The sequence below is a fragment of the Zeugodacus cucurbitae genome, chromosome 2 (assembly GCF_028554725.1).
Source record: "Zeugodacus cucurbitae isolate PBARC_wt_2022May chromosome 2, idZeuCucr1.2, whole genome shotgun sequence".
NCBI classification, from domain to species: Eukaryota; Metazoa; Arthropoda; class Insecta; order Diptera; family Tephritidae; genus Zeugodacus; species Zeugodacus cucurbitae.
In genome coordinates this window covers 21,832,475-21,849,239 of record NC_071667.1, presented here as the reverse complement: position 1 = coordinate 21,849,239, position 16,765 = coordinate 21,832,475, and the positions used below count along the sequence as shown (strand labels likewise).

Genomic DNA, 16,765 nt, shown 5'->3' with positions numbered 1-16,765 from the left:
AATGCCATTGCAGCGCAACTGACGGACGATTATAGGAACACAAGCGAGGGAGGGGGAGTAGCAGAGTCGCAGAGGAAGCTACTAGGAAAAGTGAGTTAAACAAACTTGCAGTGACGCTATGACAAAGTGGCATCAACTACAGCAACAACGAAAATAACAGTAAAATTGTTTTTGTAACTACAAGAACTACGTATCGAAACTAACGGTACTCCCCACAACTTTGGTGCAAATTCGAAAGCGTTTGCCGAATTGGCCAAATGACTAAATGACATTAGGGAGACGAGTGGCACCTCAAAACGTTTTGCCAGAAGAAAACTTGGTTGTACGAACGAATGCACGCACGCATACATGGACATTGCCATAAACAACAAAATTCACGTTAAACCGTTTACATACTCATATACGTCGTAATGACTCTGTTGGGAGTAATATGACTAATGATATTCCACTTTAGCTTCATTTGCACTGTGCCATTGCTGGACGCTTGCTCATTCGATTTGGCTTTTTCGGTTTCGGTTTTGCGCTTTGCTGCATTCACTAAGCTTTAACTGGATTTGCTGTTTATTTCGGTGGAAAATTTGTTTTCTGGGAACACACAAGTGCCTCCGCACGAGCACCTGACTTTCGAACAGAGGTAAACAAAGCAAAGGCGGCACGAGAAAGATAGAGATAGAGCTAGAGAGGAAGAGATAAACTAAAACTACATACAGATTTGTATCAACTTATACATAGCTATGAATGGCATGTCTGTATGTTTTGGCGTTTCCATTTGGGTGAAGATGAAGCTATGCAGGCAATTATACACCTGGGTGACCAATTATACGGTGACTACGAGTTAATGAAAAGGCGATTCAGTCAGGTTAAAATGGCTGTAAAAGAGGTATTGAGGAAGTTTTTCTTTCACTTATTGTATAATGAGGGAGACAGGGATTCAATTGCATAATTCCGGCTGTCCTTTAAGCACAACTGAGGATTAAAGCCTCTATTAGATGACGATATATATATGTACTTCTTAGCACTTACGAGGGCTGCTATATATATTTCTGGCCTAGGCAACACTAAGTGTTGCCAGGTGCAATCTGACATTTCCATTGGAAAGTTTGACATTTTTTAGCATAACATCACTCAGAACGTTTTGTCATTTAATCGTGAATTGTTTTATTTACAGGTTAAAAAATTCATCTCGGCCAAAAAATGGAATTAACTCTTGAACATTTTCTTGCGATCATTTTTCACAACTTTCGATATGGATTATCGCGACAAGAGTGCATCGATGAACTAAAATCTTTGTATGGCTATGAAGCACCATCCTATAGCACTGTGAAAAACTGGTACAACGAATTCTATCGTGGCCGACGCTCGCTCAAAAACGAATTCCGTGAAGGTCGTCCAAAAACAGCCGTTGTGCCAGAAAACATCGATGCCGTACGTGAACTGATAATGCAAGACCGTCATGTAACATACCTTCAGATAGAGGCATGCCTATGCATTTCTCCCACCAGCATACATTCGATATTGCATGAACACCTGGCCGTAAAAAAGGTTTGTTCTCGTTGGATCCCGCACAATTTGACAATCGCTCAAAAAAAGGCTCAAAAAAGTGCTTCGAAAATTGGTTTGAGCGCATGCAAAAGTGTATAAATCTTGATGGAGAATATTTTGAAAAACAATAAAACCATTTTCGTTGATAAATATTCCTATTTTCAAGATCTTATTCATTCTTATTACTGCTAGTAAACATACAAATTTCCGTGTCAAGGAAGAAAAAAGCTTTATGAGTTTTATGAGACGACTAAGTGATAAAGACTCAATATTAACAAAAAGTTAGAACCCAACAATCTTTTAACAAATGAGTCTAGTAGTTGTGATATTCGCTCTGATACTGATAAGGTATCCGAAGATTTTTGGCCACTTAACCATAAAAGAGAACAAAAGTATTGGTTTCGCTCTTCTAATCCCACGGAGTAAATAAATTCATGAAAAATACCTCTGTTCTGTAATGGAAACAGTAAGGTTCTATAAAGACATATACCAGATGCAGGCATTGCTTGGGTTGATAACAAGTCGAATTCAAATAAAACAAGACATTGGATGACGTTACCACGAGTGTGTTTTAATACAGGTACTGAAAATTAGATAGCGTAGCTGGAAAATCTTTAAAAACAAACATTCTCCAATCAATTGAAGGTCACAACGACAAACATCAGTCAAATAATTTACACTCACAACACTACCAATGGGTGTAAAAATAGGTATGTATATATACGCTAGGCGCCCACTTGTTATTTGTTGACTAATTCATCAGTTAGGCTGCCCTCTCTCAATCCCCACCGTTATCATAGCCATCAATATATTATTAACTGATATGAGCTGATAATGGGTGATGGCGTAAAATCGGTCTTTTTGAACTTCAAGTACTCATGAGGTACATGGGGTAGCCGTACATATACTATGTATACAAGCACCTGTGCTGAACAACAAAATTCACATTGCAATCAGCTACAAATTACTCAGGCAAAGGTAGGTGTTATGGGTGTGCAGATATGTTACTGTGTACATTTCTATATTTAATTACAGTTGTCGAGGAAACAAAAACAACAGAACATTTGTTATCATGAAAATTAGGCAACACTCCATTTAACATGCTCTCACCAGCTAAAGGTACCGATTCAAAAAACGTTAATATGGTTTTGGTGGACTACAGTAATCCGATCAATATGAGTTCTATGATAAAGAAAATGAATTTGGACTCCACAGCAAAAAATGAAATTCTTAAAAAATTTTGTTGGGATAGGCATTTCTGAAGGTCGAATTCGAAATTCAAAATTTACCAAAAAGAAAGAAAGATCAAACAGTTTCTTCAATAGTTGGGTCTACATAACCGGAACGGTCTTGAATCTCCAATATATCCGTTCAAGAATTGTTAACTCGTCAGTATTCCTGAAATCACAACAAGGAGATATCGAATAGTTTCGACAAATTTTGACCTGTTAATTTCTTGGGACATAACTCTCAAATAACATGCGAAAAATTCGACTTCCTTGAAAGAGAGAATATTTCCTTCCCTACTATTAGCTGACAAGCGCATAATTCAAGTCGTACAACCCGAAGAATTTTTTTTAAGTTATAATTTCTTTAATTGAAAAATAGGCTAGAAACTTCAATAATGATGTCTTTCGGAACTAAAATCGACTCCAAGGTACAATTGTGAAAAATTCTTGGTGAACATTTACTTAATAATATTCTCAAAGTGCAGAAAAAAACAAATCACTGAACTCTTCAAAGTTAATCTGAACTAAAATGTCAACACTATCAGACAATATTTTTGTTATAATTGTACTATAATATCTGGTAGACTCCTAGTATGAGTATTGAATATATTATATTCCTACAATTCCACAACAAAGTTCTATAAGTGAGTACTCCAACCCTCTCTGCTTATAATAGAACTTGAGTGGTAATAAATTTTTCACTTGATGTACTTAGAACTAAAACCGCAACAGCTTCAGTCGATTGTTAGGTGTCAAATTGGACAGCTTATCACATAGACCGTATGCATATAAACACACAAGTGACATGGCAAACAATAGGGTGGAATGTTTTAATGTAGTATAATTAGCAGAAAATGTTATTGGGGGTGATTTGAGTACATCTTATTTTATTGTCATTAATTCTCGTTCTCTCTTTCTGGATATATAGCTAGACTTTAGTCCTTAATTTTAAAACTGTAAAGAGTATTCCGATATATTACGATGTTACAAGTTTCTAAAATTAATTTAAGGAGCAGAAGATTTTTATTACAAATTCATTAACCGTTCAAAAGACTCCGTCTCATTGTCGAGTCTAAGGAAGACATTAATACCACTAAATAGGACAAAAACGCTTTAGCAGTTAAATAAGGTCCAAGATTTGTTTTGTATAAAAGGGTCCCCCCTAATATGTCTAGATATATATATGGCCTACGCACTAAATTTTTTTTTTTTTTTTTCAAATAAAAAGTCAATATTTCGCACATTCATACTTACATACAACTGAAAAAGTTACACAAAACTGGCTGTATGCCTGAGCTATCTGGCCTGCCTTTGTCACATCTCAGTCACTTCATTTATTCATTTATTTATCGTGCAATTGACCTGAGCGGTCATACGATTGATATTGAGGCCGAACGGCCGAGCAGGTTGGTTGGTGGCTGAGAAATTAATTAACGGTAAAAGTGACACTTGAATTCTTCGATGGAGACATTGTGGATATCAAGTGTACTGCTGTTAGTGCCACAATATGAAAGGCTGTCGGCTGGTCTTATGGCACCATTGGGCGGCACACACCCACTCGTCTGACCACACAACACACCATTGTGTATGTAATTAAGCGGTCATACACTCATGCACTCCCACCTTCTCCGAAAGTGCGATATTCCGGTGTGCTCCGCTCGTGCCACCAGAAAACAAGCCATGTGTGTTGGTGACACAAATTGACAGGCGAATAAGAAATGGTCGAGTGAGGAGGAAAATTCCGAACCAGATAAAAATAGGCATAAGCATTAAATGTATTATTGAAATAGGCAATTTATTGGCACGTACTCGAATGTACCTATTTGCTATTTGAAGATGCTCCACAAGGACGTTGAAGTGCTCACACGTGCTTTAATACATATGCATAAGTGTGTTAAAATGTGTAATACTCGGCTCTCAAGAACTGATAAAGCTAAGGACTAACTATTGAACTATTGAAGAGACTAACAGGAATAGAAGGGAGTCTTATCCAAATGGGATAGGTTAGGTTAGGCCGAGGGGCAGATCTCCGCGACAGCAGAGTGTCTCACTTAGACAATTTCAACTATCCTTTGTGGCATCCAACACTCCTAGCGGATAAAAAGACACTGTCGCTTAGAAAAAGAGCTTGAACTCTATTATATACTTCTTAAATCAGTTAATTCCAGTCAATTCGATAGGACATATGCCTGCCGAATTTTTTTAACTGTAGTCTAGAGAATGCTGAACGTTAAAGGAGGATAATTCCTCTTAGCCTTTTTCTTCTTCATTGGTTACCCTCTCTTACCCTCTTTTCTGAGCTACGGTACATCCGTGAAAAAGCTAATCGTGCCTCTTTTCAATTGGATTCTCCCATCCCAAAAAACTCTCAAAGATATATATGCAGTGAAGAAACCGCTTGAATACAGCTCTCTGGTGCAGTCGTCCAAATCTGTGGTCCAAGCGAATTGGTGGAGGATTTCGAAGTGTTCTTGTTTGGGAGCCTTCATGTTCCCAGCAGGCCTGCTACATTCACAGGTGTAACATATTAAATGGCATTTAGTACCATGGTTGGTGTCGTCCAGAGCTCCAGATTCCAATGAGAGCCGCTCTTTGGTGGAAAAATAATTTCAAATTTCTTTGTGTGATGTGATGAAGACATCAGAGAAATGTTGCTTTCTGTTCTGTTACTGTTCTTGTACTAAGAAAAGGAGTGTTCTAAATTTTGGATCACAGAGTTATTCCTCCTTTTATTCCTTTGCCCATATTGCTGCCATCTAGTTGCTGTGTTACCAATGAGCAGTCACAACAGTAAAATTTATTAGACTAAGTTTCTCTCATTCAATTTAGTTTCTAGTGCGAAACTTTAACTATTAAAAGTGTAAACAAAATATTAAATAATCCTATACACATCACAACTGCCATACAGACACAATATCAAAAATAATTTGAGAAAAAATGAAACTAAAGAGAAAAGGCAAAACCGCATAAAGCCCAAATATAAATAGTTATATTTAAACATACAAACATTTATATTCATTTGTGTGTGGCTTTGTGCTTGTGGCACACACTATCACAATAGAGCCCCTGTGACGAGATTTCTGGTCGACTTAATTAATTAATATGACAGTCGGCAGTCAACAGTTCAGCAACCACACACGAAGCTTCGGTGACACATTTTAAAAATAAATTCAGTTATATGAGGTATTTTAGCTACCTAAGAACATATGTGCCTTTATATGTATGTAGGCATGTGTGGGTATGAAAAAGTAGAGCATACATTTTGCTACCTCCAGCTGGCATCAGGTGTGTCGTCATGCCAAATTTAGTAAGCTATGTGTTCATAAATTTGCATATGTGCATACATATTTTAATTAAAAATGACACGAACGAAAAAGTCAACAAATACACTCCGCTGATGTGCTTTGTTTAGCTACGTCATTTGTCAGTTTTAGACATTTTCGTTTTGATAAGATTTAGTATCTATTATTTTTTTGCTAATGATTTGAACTTCCAACACCCTGTCATCTCGGTGATTTGCCAGGAGTGCAGAAAACAATTTAGAATAATTTGTAGTCATTATACATATATATATAAAGCATGGTGGGTCTCAAGTCGGTCGGTATTTGTATGGACTGCCACATGTCGAAATTCATAATTAATACTCGTATATATGTATGTATTACAGCATATTTTCAATGTATTTTATGCATAATACGACCTTTATTATATTTTATCTCACTTGCTTGTATGGTTAAAGTAGAAGTTAGCGGCAGATAAATTCAATCCTTTATCCATAATCTCAATAACATAGTTTTCTCTTGTTTGGGTTCTATATTTATCTTTCTTTCTACTCCTACTTCATCCTCTAGCTCTATTATATCTCTATCTCTATCCCTATCTCTATCTATATCTCTATCTCTATCTCTATCTCTATCTCTATCTCTATCTCTAACTCTACCTCTATCTATATATCTATCCCTATCTCCATCTGTGTCTTCATCATTATCATTCATTAACTTTATCTTTAGGGTCGTTTTTTCTTTATCATTATTTATCTTCATCGTTGTCATTACTACCTATATCTTTAGTTTCATATTTAACTTTACATCAGTCTCGACCAAACTACCACACGCACAAAATTATACAAATGTTAGTTAAGAAGAACAAGAAGCGAACACCGAAAAAAGTTTTCATAATTAAAAAATATGTTTATTTTAGTTTATTCAATTATTTTATTAATGTCAATTTCATATTCATAATTCTTGAAGCTTTAAGATATCGTTTATTGTGTTCTTATATAAAGTTGAATCCAGAATTTCTAAGTCTATATATTGAACATCTAAATATATGAAATTATTTTTTCTGTTCGACGGACTAGCGTGGGGCGGGACAAAGGGACAGATTCTAATATCCGATAGGCATCATAACTTTTGTTCCCAAAACAACTAAAAAATTCAAGATTATTTTCATTTTCATACATAAAAAATTGATCAATTTTTTTGCTCAGTGCAAGAACAAATTTTGGCGTAGCGAGTGTCTGATTTGCTTTAGCGAACGAGTAAGGTGTTGCTCAGAGAACGGCATTTGCTGAATGAAAAACATTCGTACGCGCCCAACAGCCGAATAATCACACTGTTCGGATCAGTCGATCAAACTTGCCTGAGCTCACATTTTCGTTGTTGATTTTAAATTCACTCGTGTGTGTGCGATTTTTTGTTTCACTCCGAGTTTGTTCGGCTCGTGTTTTTTTTTTTCACTCCGAGTTTGTTCGGCACTTTTTCTGCACAGATGAAATGTGAGAAGAAGAACAAGACAAGCTACAACAACAAACTGCATAGAAATTGTTACGGTACATGCAGTCGTAACGCTCACATCGTGTCGTCTTGTCGCTAATTGTTTACTCATAAATTATGATAAGTCATAATCGATCAACTCAAATTGAACCGAATGATGCTTTCGTCAACACAGGCTCATTTTATTGAACGCTGACTTTTGTTCAGTGAGTTGAATTGAGTGAGAAATTTTGAACCGAGGACTCAAAATCCAAAGAATGATGTGTACGGCAAATTGAGTTGATTTTTACTCATCACTCTGTTTTTTTTTCAGTGAGTTAAGTTGAATGAAAAAGTTCGCGTATGAGTAAATCAAGAAAATAGTGATTTTTGCAGTTCTCTGGTGTTGCTTGTTCAAAATTCAGACAGCAACTGATTTCTTTTCACTTGTTCTGCTGCGAAGTTTCGGGCATGTTGGTGTGAAAAAACGAACGCTCAACTGTAGGTGTGAAAAAACGAAGACTAACAAGTAAGGAAAGGCTAAGTTCGGGTGCAACCGAACATTTTATACCCTCGCAATTTATTGCTATATTTTTATTAAGAAAACACACAATTTGACCCATATATTCGGCATAAATATATTTCACATCATATATATAAGGGAAGTTAAGACCCGATTTTAACCTTTTCTGGTACAGAAATACACTATTAGAAGAAAAATATTTCCTCTGCATTAAATTAAGATACCTGAGAGATTTACCGAAATTTTCGGTGAAAAGTTACCATGGGGCATTGAGTTCTTCATATTCGATATCCGGGGATTGAAAAGTTATAGTCCGATTTCGACAAATTTTTCACAAGTGATGCCACAGATCATATACAGTATTTTTGTAAAGTTTTATTTTGCTATCTTCATTGGTTCCTTATGTATATATTATAAAGTGAAGGAATAAGATGGAATTCGAAAATGAGACAACTTGCCATAAGTTGTCGTGGTTGTGAACCGATTTCGTCTGTCTGTCCGTGCAACGGATAACTTGAGTAAAAATTAAGATATCTTGATGAAACTTGGCACTCTTATTTCTTGGCAACATAGGACGGTTGCTTTCGAAAATGAGCAAAATCGGTCCTCTGCCACGCCCACAAAATGGCGAAAACCAAAAACCTATAAAGTGTCATAACTAAGCCATAAATAAAGTTATAAAAGTAAAATTTGGAATAAAGGATCGCACTAGGAAGGGGCATATTTGGATGTAATTTTTTTGGGGAAGTGGGCGTGGCCCCGTCCCCAAATTGGTTATTTGTATATATCTCGCAAACCAATAGAGCTATATACCAAAATTTCTGCAGTCGTTTCTTTTAGCCACTTCCTTATACAGTCCAAAAATGACAGAAATCGGATAATAACCACGCCCACCTCCCATACAAAGGTTAGGTTGAAAATTACTAAAAGTGCGTTAACTCACTATCGAAAAACGCCAGAAACACCAAATTTTACATAAGAAATGGCAGAAGGAAGCTGCACTGAGATTTTTTTTACAAAATGGAAAATGGGCGTGGCGTCGCCCACTTATGGGTCAAAAACCATATCTCAAGAACTATTCGACCGATTTCAATGAAATTCGGTATATAACACTTTCTTGACACCCTGATGACACGAGTGTAATATGGGCGAAATCGGTTCACAACTACGTCTACTTCCTATATGACTCAATTTTGCATTCTTATGATTCGTTCACTTTATAATACATATATACATTAGGAACAAATGAAGATAGCAGAATAAAACATTACACAAATACTGTATTTGAGCTATGACATCACTTGTGGAAAAATTGTCAAAATCGAACCATGACTTTTCAAGGCCCCTGATATCGAACATGAAGAACTCAGTGCCTAAGGGTAATTTTTCAGCGAAAATATAGGTAAACCCCTCAGATATTTTTATGTAATTCATTCCCTCTGAATCTTTTTCTTATAACAGTTTCTCTCTGTACCTGAAATGGTAAAAATCGGGTCATAACTTCCCCCAGATCCCATATACCTAATTATAAGTAATATTAAATTAAGTGAGCGTATAGTATTCGATACATTGTATCTTGGTGGTGAAAATGATATATACTATTTATGATGATTTTCGTTATTCTATTGAACTTTATACCGCATATATGGGTCGAATTGTGTTATCTTTATAAAATTACATCAATAAATTGCGAGAATATAAAATGTACTTAGCCCTTCCTTATTTGTTTTATATTTATCTTCATCTTTAGTTTAAACTTTAAAATTATTTAAATCTCTATTTCAAGCTTAATCCTGTTCGAATCTTCATCTTTGTCTTTATCTTCATCTGCTCACTAACTTATTCATAGATAAATCGAATATAACCTTGAACAATAATTTACGTTCTGGTATAAAAATAGCTGGAAGAAGACATTTAAAAATCACTCAATCGCTTTATGTCTTTGACGCGCCATTTAACCACGATTTACTCGACATCCCACGACAGTCGTCATGCTGCCGTGCGTATCACTGGCGCGCGTTTAAAAATATTTTCATTCTCTTTCTCTTCGCTTTTCTATGATTTGGTTTCACGTAAATACATTTTTGTTGAGCCAACACTTTTTATTGCAATTTCAAAACAATTATGATTATTTCTGTTTGTGTCATTTCATTTCTGCTTTTTTATTGTCTCTGCCACTTAGCGGGAAAATAAATTCTTGCGCAGATAAATTGACACTTGACTGATATTAGAAAAGCTGCAGGCGATGGTTGTACATACCACAGTGGGTTTGTATAAGGAAAATTGCGAAACAGGGAGAACAATTTTGTTTAGGACTGTAGATATATGAGCACATGAGATAACTTATATGAAAGAAAGATCCGGATGTTTTCAAAATGAATGTATCTCCATAAGGCTATCAGCGAATCAAAATTTCGAGATAAAAGTCCTTCTCCACGTTTAGGAACTGAACGACTTGATAAACTTACCTACGGAAAAATATCATTTGAGAATACACGAGAGAGCAATTGAGACAATTTTAAAGCAATGTTATCGAAAGACAAAAATAGAATTAGGAAAGGTTTTTTCAAAGAAACAACTCTTAAACCACTGTGCTCTTCCATACATTTATTACAATTTCCCAAAAGTCAGCGAATATTCTACCCTGAAAACGTATAGACTTATTTTCATTTCTAAGGAAGCGGAAATATTATTTTTGTGCCGTAAATTTTTTAATGCAGCGTTTTCGTCTACTTCCGTTGTTCTTAAAAACGGCAAAACAATTGAATTTGAGCAACAGGCTGCGACAACGGTATGTCTAGAGTAAAGAAGAGAATAAAAAAATATATATTCATAGCTCTTTGAGGGAATGCTTTTGGTTTTGCGTGGTACGCATTTCACGATAAAAACCTAAGTGTACATAGCAGACCTATATCAAGTTTATTCTTTTTGGACATGAGGTTTTCAGCTATAACAAGTAAGGAAGGGCTAAGTTCGAGTGTCACCGAACATTTAATACTCTCGCAATTTATTTATTTAAATTGATTAATATAACAAACAATTTGACTCATATTTTCGGCATATATGTATATGGTATAAAGTCCATTGAAAGTTTCAAAACACTAATATTAAGCATATGGGAGATAGATGAAGTTATGACCCGATATCACTCATTGTTGGCACGGAGACATATTATTAGAAGAAAGATATTCCCTCAAAATTTCTTCAAAATATCTGAGGGACTTATCTAAAATTTCGATAAAAAATTTGTTAGAAGTACTGAGGTCCTCATATTCGATATATAGGGTCTTGAAAACCTTGAACCAATTTCGACGATTTTTAGAAGGGCGATGCCACTCTTTAAATACAGTATTTTTGCAAACTTCTGTGCCGATATTTTCACTAGTACTAACTTTATATATTGTAAAGTAGACAATTCAGAGTTCTGGTATATGGGAAGTAGGCGTGGTTGTTAATCGATTTGACTATTTTCACAACATATCATTGGGAAGCTAGGAAGATATTATGAACCGAATTTCATTGAAATTGGGCGAGTAGCCCCACACCCATTTAAAATTTTGTATACCAATTTAAGTGCAGCTCTTCTGTACCATCTTTATAATTCAATTTAAGGTTTCTGGTGGTTTTCCTTACTGAATTAAAGCATTTTTCGTAGTTTTGAACATAACCTTTGTATGGGAGGTGTGCGTGGTTATAATCCGATTTCCTCCATTTTTGGACTGTATAAGGTAGTACCTAAAAAACACGACACTAGAAAGTTTCCTTGATATAGCTTTAGTAGTTTACGAGATATGTACAAAAACTCATTAGAGGGCAGGGACATGCCCACTTCCCCAAAAAAATTATATCCACATATGCCCCTTCAAAGTGTGATCCTTCATACCAAATTTTACTTCAATAGCTTAATTTATGGCTGAGTTATAACTTTTTATATGTTTTCGGTTATTGTCATTTTGTGGGCGTGCCAGTGGTCCGATTACGCCCATCTTCGAACATAACCTTCTTATGGTGCCAAGAGATACGTCTTCCAAGTTTCGTCAATTCAATTTTTACTCAAGTTACAGCGTGCACGGACGGACGGACAGACAGGCATCCGGATTTGAACTTTACTCGTCACCCTGATCATTTTGATATATACATAATCCTACATAGTTTTAGGACTTACAACCAACCGTTATGTGGACAAAACTATAATACTCTCGTGTCAACTTTGTTGCGAGAGTATACAAATAATGCCATTTTAGAACCACTTGTTCCATTCAACACTCGGTCTCGTATTTTACCCTATCTAAATTAAAAGTGTAGTATTTGAAGATTCATATTTTAGAATACGTATACATGTTAATCCATTTTAGTACGTTCACGGTCAACAAACGGACGATCCAGATACCAACACAGTGCTGCATTTATTAATAGCCGTTACAAACACAGAAATAGTCGCAGACGTAAGAGCTTTCAATGGACAGCATTTAATGACAATATTGAGAGAAAGAGAATGAAAATTTAATTTGCTAGTGGGCAACAGAAAACACTTTCGCTTCTATGGAGGTTTTAATCGAATATTCATAGCTACATAGTTGCAACGACAGCTGGTTTTAAATTAATGCAATTGAAAATGTGAAAGACAATTTATATTACTATTAGTATGAAGTAACTGTTGATAATGGTATGAATAAGTAAAGTAGACCAAGACTAAAAATAGAATTAAAGCTGATTGGCTTTGGAATGAGAAGCTCAGAATATTTTATATATTGGATGAATTGTTGATAATGCTGTTCGAAAGGCTTTGCTTTACTTGGTTAGATAGAGTATGTAAATTCAAGGTGAATTCTGTTGCAAAGTTAAATAAATATGCTCGACTCAAGTGGGTACCACATATAACACTGTGATGTAAGTGGTAGTAAAGTCGTCAATGAAAATGCAAAAAATAATTAGTAGGATACCTAAAACACGGGCAATTAATTTCTCAAGAGATTTCCCAACCATAAATAAATAAATTAAAACCCATACCAATTGGGTATACGGCCAAATATATAAATCAGACCAAGTCTTTTCCGATTTAGATTTCGAACCGTAGAATAATATCAGTAGAAATAAAAAAAACTGTTGCCTAAGACCCAACAATATTTTATTCAAGTTCCTTAGATGTACCCTTACTTTCTTCGCACAATCTTTGTCGTCATCCATCAGAAAAATATTCATAACAGCTACTGGTAAAGAATCTTATCTTCTTATAATACAAAATTCTAAATGATCTTGAGAATAACATCGAATCTTGAGATGATGGATATCTCACAATAACTATTAAATAGGGGTAGACTGTGAAACCTTTTTTAAGAAAGCTTTAGAAAAATAGTCCGAAAAGTCAATGAACTTAACAAAGCTATTACAATTGACCTCCTCTTCACTAGACCGTCATCTATCGGTAGATCATTTATAACAAGTACTGGTAGATAGTCTTAAAGACTTTCCATTTGCAATGTTAATTGTTTCGAATTCAGTGTTTTTTAAAGTAAAGCCACTAAAGACAATACTGTCTGCAAACCAAAAAAAGCGAAGCCACACCTATTGTTCACAATTCTTCTTCAAATACGTCATGTCCCGTCATGTTAGCAAACAAATATGCGTGCAAAACAAAGACCGCTAAATCCACAATAGGCCGCAAAATTCACTCTGAAGCTCACTAAAAAGACAGCCATTCTGCGTTCACGCCTTCGTACAAGCACTGCTCACAAACGCCGAACATTTTATTTACAAATTAACGCCATTCTTTACATTTCATTTATTTTTCAGTCATTTTTTTTTTATTTCGCTATTATCATTAGACATACATACACACATATAATATATATTTTTTAACGCGGCTTGCCGCAGTTTTAGCATTCTACGTCGTTTTTGTCACAACTCATTTGTTTCAATGATATCAAGCGTTCTTTTTCCATGCTTATTTTTGTTATTTTCTAAGTTTTTTAATTTTTGTTTTTGCACTTTCTGCGTGTGGGCGTGCAATTTGTTTGTTACGTCATGTCTTTCATTGTTCTTTCAGTTATATTTTTCTCACATTGCCGACCTTGCCCCAAATTCGTTGCCGCTGTCGCTGTCGTTGGCGCTTTCACATGCCACGTGGCCAATTAATCAACTCGTTCGCACTGTCTCTCATATCAATTTCCGTTTCGTCTAAAGTGTATTTTTGCCGCTTGCGAAAACGGAAACTATAAAATCGTGTACAGCGTGAACACAGCTGGGTAGGCTGGAAAACGGAAAAATGTGTAGGCTATCTGTTTGGATTGGAGGCTCAAATGATGGCGGGATATTAAGTGTTGCCTTGGAAAAGAACTACATTTTTCTCGACACTCTTTTCAATGACGAATGATTCTAAAGTATTCAGATCGAATTATAATGAAGAATCTTTGCTTATAATATATACCTGTACATCGTTCTACAAATTTCAGTCGATCGAATAGTCATAGAAATATACGTATATTAGGCATATTGTCTTCAGATAATAGTTCAAAGTTTCGGACCAATCGGACTACTGTACTCCAAAAATTTATAAAAATGAATATCAATGGTATTAAGAAGTACTTGTATGGTACTTCACCAGCCTTTGATTTTTGTAAATGTAAGTTTGCAGAAAAAATGTGACATTAAGGCAAAATCGTCCACGGATTTTGACTTGAAAAATAGTCCAAGTTATAACTCATAGTCTATTGAGAACCTTCTAGTCAAATGCAGTATTCTACTGTCAAATTCTTTAATTGAGTATGAAGCAAAATCTGACTACCTGAGTGTGCTTTCGTATGACTACTTCCATTAGAAGCATCTATTATATAATACGAAATCTTCTAATTCATTGATTGATATTAACAACTCGTTTTAAACACATTTGTATTTAAATATACTCATAATCATATTCATAACCATAAACTTTAAATATAGCTTCATCACCTTCAGCTCTTCTGTATGTCTTAGGCATTATTTTATTTATACATATTTTTACTCATACTCATACTTATCATACTCTTATTTATAATCATACTTATATTCATGTACATGGCAATCTTCCTTCAAATATCGATATTATTAATCAGATTCATTCCTAAACTCATATACTTCATATTTGTATTCAAATTGGTACTTATACTCTTAACGAACTATTGTTTTTCAATACTGAGAGTAATATTAATACTTCTTACTCCTATTTAAGTACTAACATACATATTTTTATGCATTTAAATTCATATTTATACTCGCATTCGTATATATATTCATAATCTTAACTTATACTAATCTTACTAAAAGCATTAGTCAATCTTTATACTCATATTAATATTCTTACTAAAAGCAATACTGTAATCGCATCCTTAGAAGCGTTTCCTGCTTAAAATGCAAAGCTTAAAAGGTATGAGAGAATAAACGTTACTTCTAAGCACTGAATGTGAATACTGATCGAAATTTAATGAAGCTTGCGACTATCTCTTTCAGTCAAAAAGGATTAATATATGCATTTGTTGTTTTCTACATTATATATGTATATATATGAAGCATCAGCGCTTATAGGTAAATAATATACTCGCGTAAAAATGCTTCAGCTCACAGCAAATGCGAGTAGATGGAATGTATGTAGTGCTCCTACCAGGGAAGCAAAGAAGTACATTTGCATTGCCAGCGTTTTAATTCAATTTTAACTTCTTTCTGCAATCCCTTTTGCTTTTTCGCTTTTCTCAGTTAATGGAATTCTGTCACCATCTGTGCTTTCGCTCACTTGCGCTGCAATAAAAAAAAATATATATAAAATATTTTGCTTTTGAGTGTTTGAGTGCTTAGCTAACCGATACCAGTACGAGGTGTGCAAGGACCTCACAAAGTGTTCATTGGATTAATTTGAGTGCAGCCAAATCGAAAAACCAGTTCGCGTTTATATGTTAACAATCAAGTGACTGCCATTAGCTGTCACATCTATTTATGCTCTCTTTATATGCTTTGCTCTCTTGTAAAAAAGAGATTGGACGAAAGTTGTTACACTACAGAGTAAGGAGACTGCTGTGAAAATACGTATATTTAATGTACGCTAGTTGCTTGTTCGTTTCTTCAACTCGCTAATTATATTAAGCCGATAATAACAATAACAATCTACGAAAATATATCAAATATAGTAAATTGCTTGATCAGAAGGCTAGTAGTTCAGAAGACATACAGAATTAGCTCATGGAAAAGCAAAATATTTTATGGAGCTTCTACAATTTCTCTGAGGAGAGGGTAAAAGTTTAAAGTCATTGACTGGAAATAAGATCCATACTATACTCTCATATCTGTGAGTTCGACTCCTGGGAACCGTTATCAAAGATCAAAATTCTCCTTCAACTTTCCATTAGCCAATCTTTTCCAATCACACACAATCGCGCCTTTAGCTTTTGTTGTTGTACCAAGAGTTTTACTTAAGCTAATTGCATTTCTTATAATTTCTAGCAATATTTTTCGTATTTCAATGCCTTTTCCAAAGAAATTGAGTGTGTGTGTTTATATGTATTAAATTTTTAATGCAATTTCAGTGGTATTTATTTTCGTATGCTTGCACTTTGTTTTTGTTGTTACTATTTTAGCACCATTTGTTTGCCAGGCACATTAAGATAAGCGCACTTTGAACAAATGACCTACAATTAATTTTCGAGGGCGCAGTGTCAGAGGTGTTGAGTTGGTGGCACTTCGATTTTATG

General features: G+C 35.0%; 1 protein-coding gene across 1 annotated transcript in view; it reads right to left on the bottom strand.

Moving 5' to 3' along the window:
- LOC105215834 (5-hydroxytryptamine receptor 2A) overlaps window positions 1–15,798 on the bottom strand; it is a 136,330-nt gene extending 120,532 nt beyond the window's left edge. Inside the window, exon 1 of the mRNA XM_054233839.1 lies at window positions 15,685–15,798. The gene's annotated coding sequence lies outside the window, so the exon portion shown is untranslated. The remainder of the gene's footprint in view (window positions 1–15,684) is intronic.
- Between the last annotated feature and the right edge of the window lie 967 nt (window positions 15,799–16,765).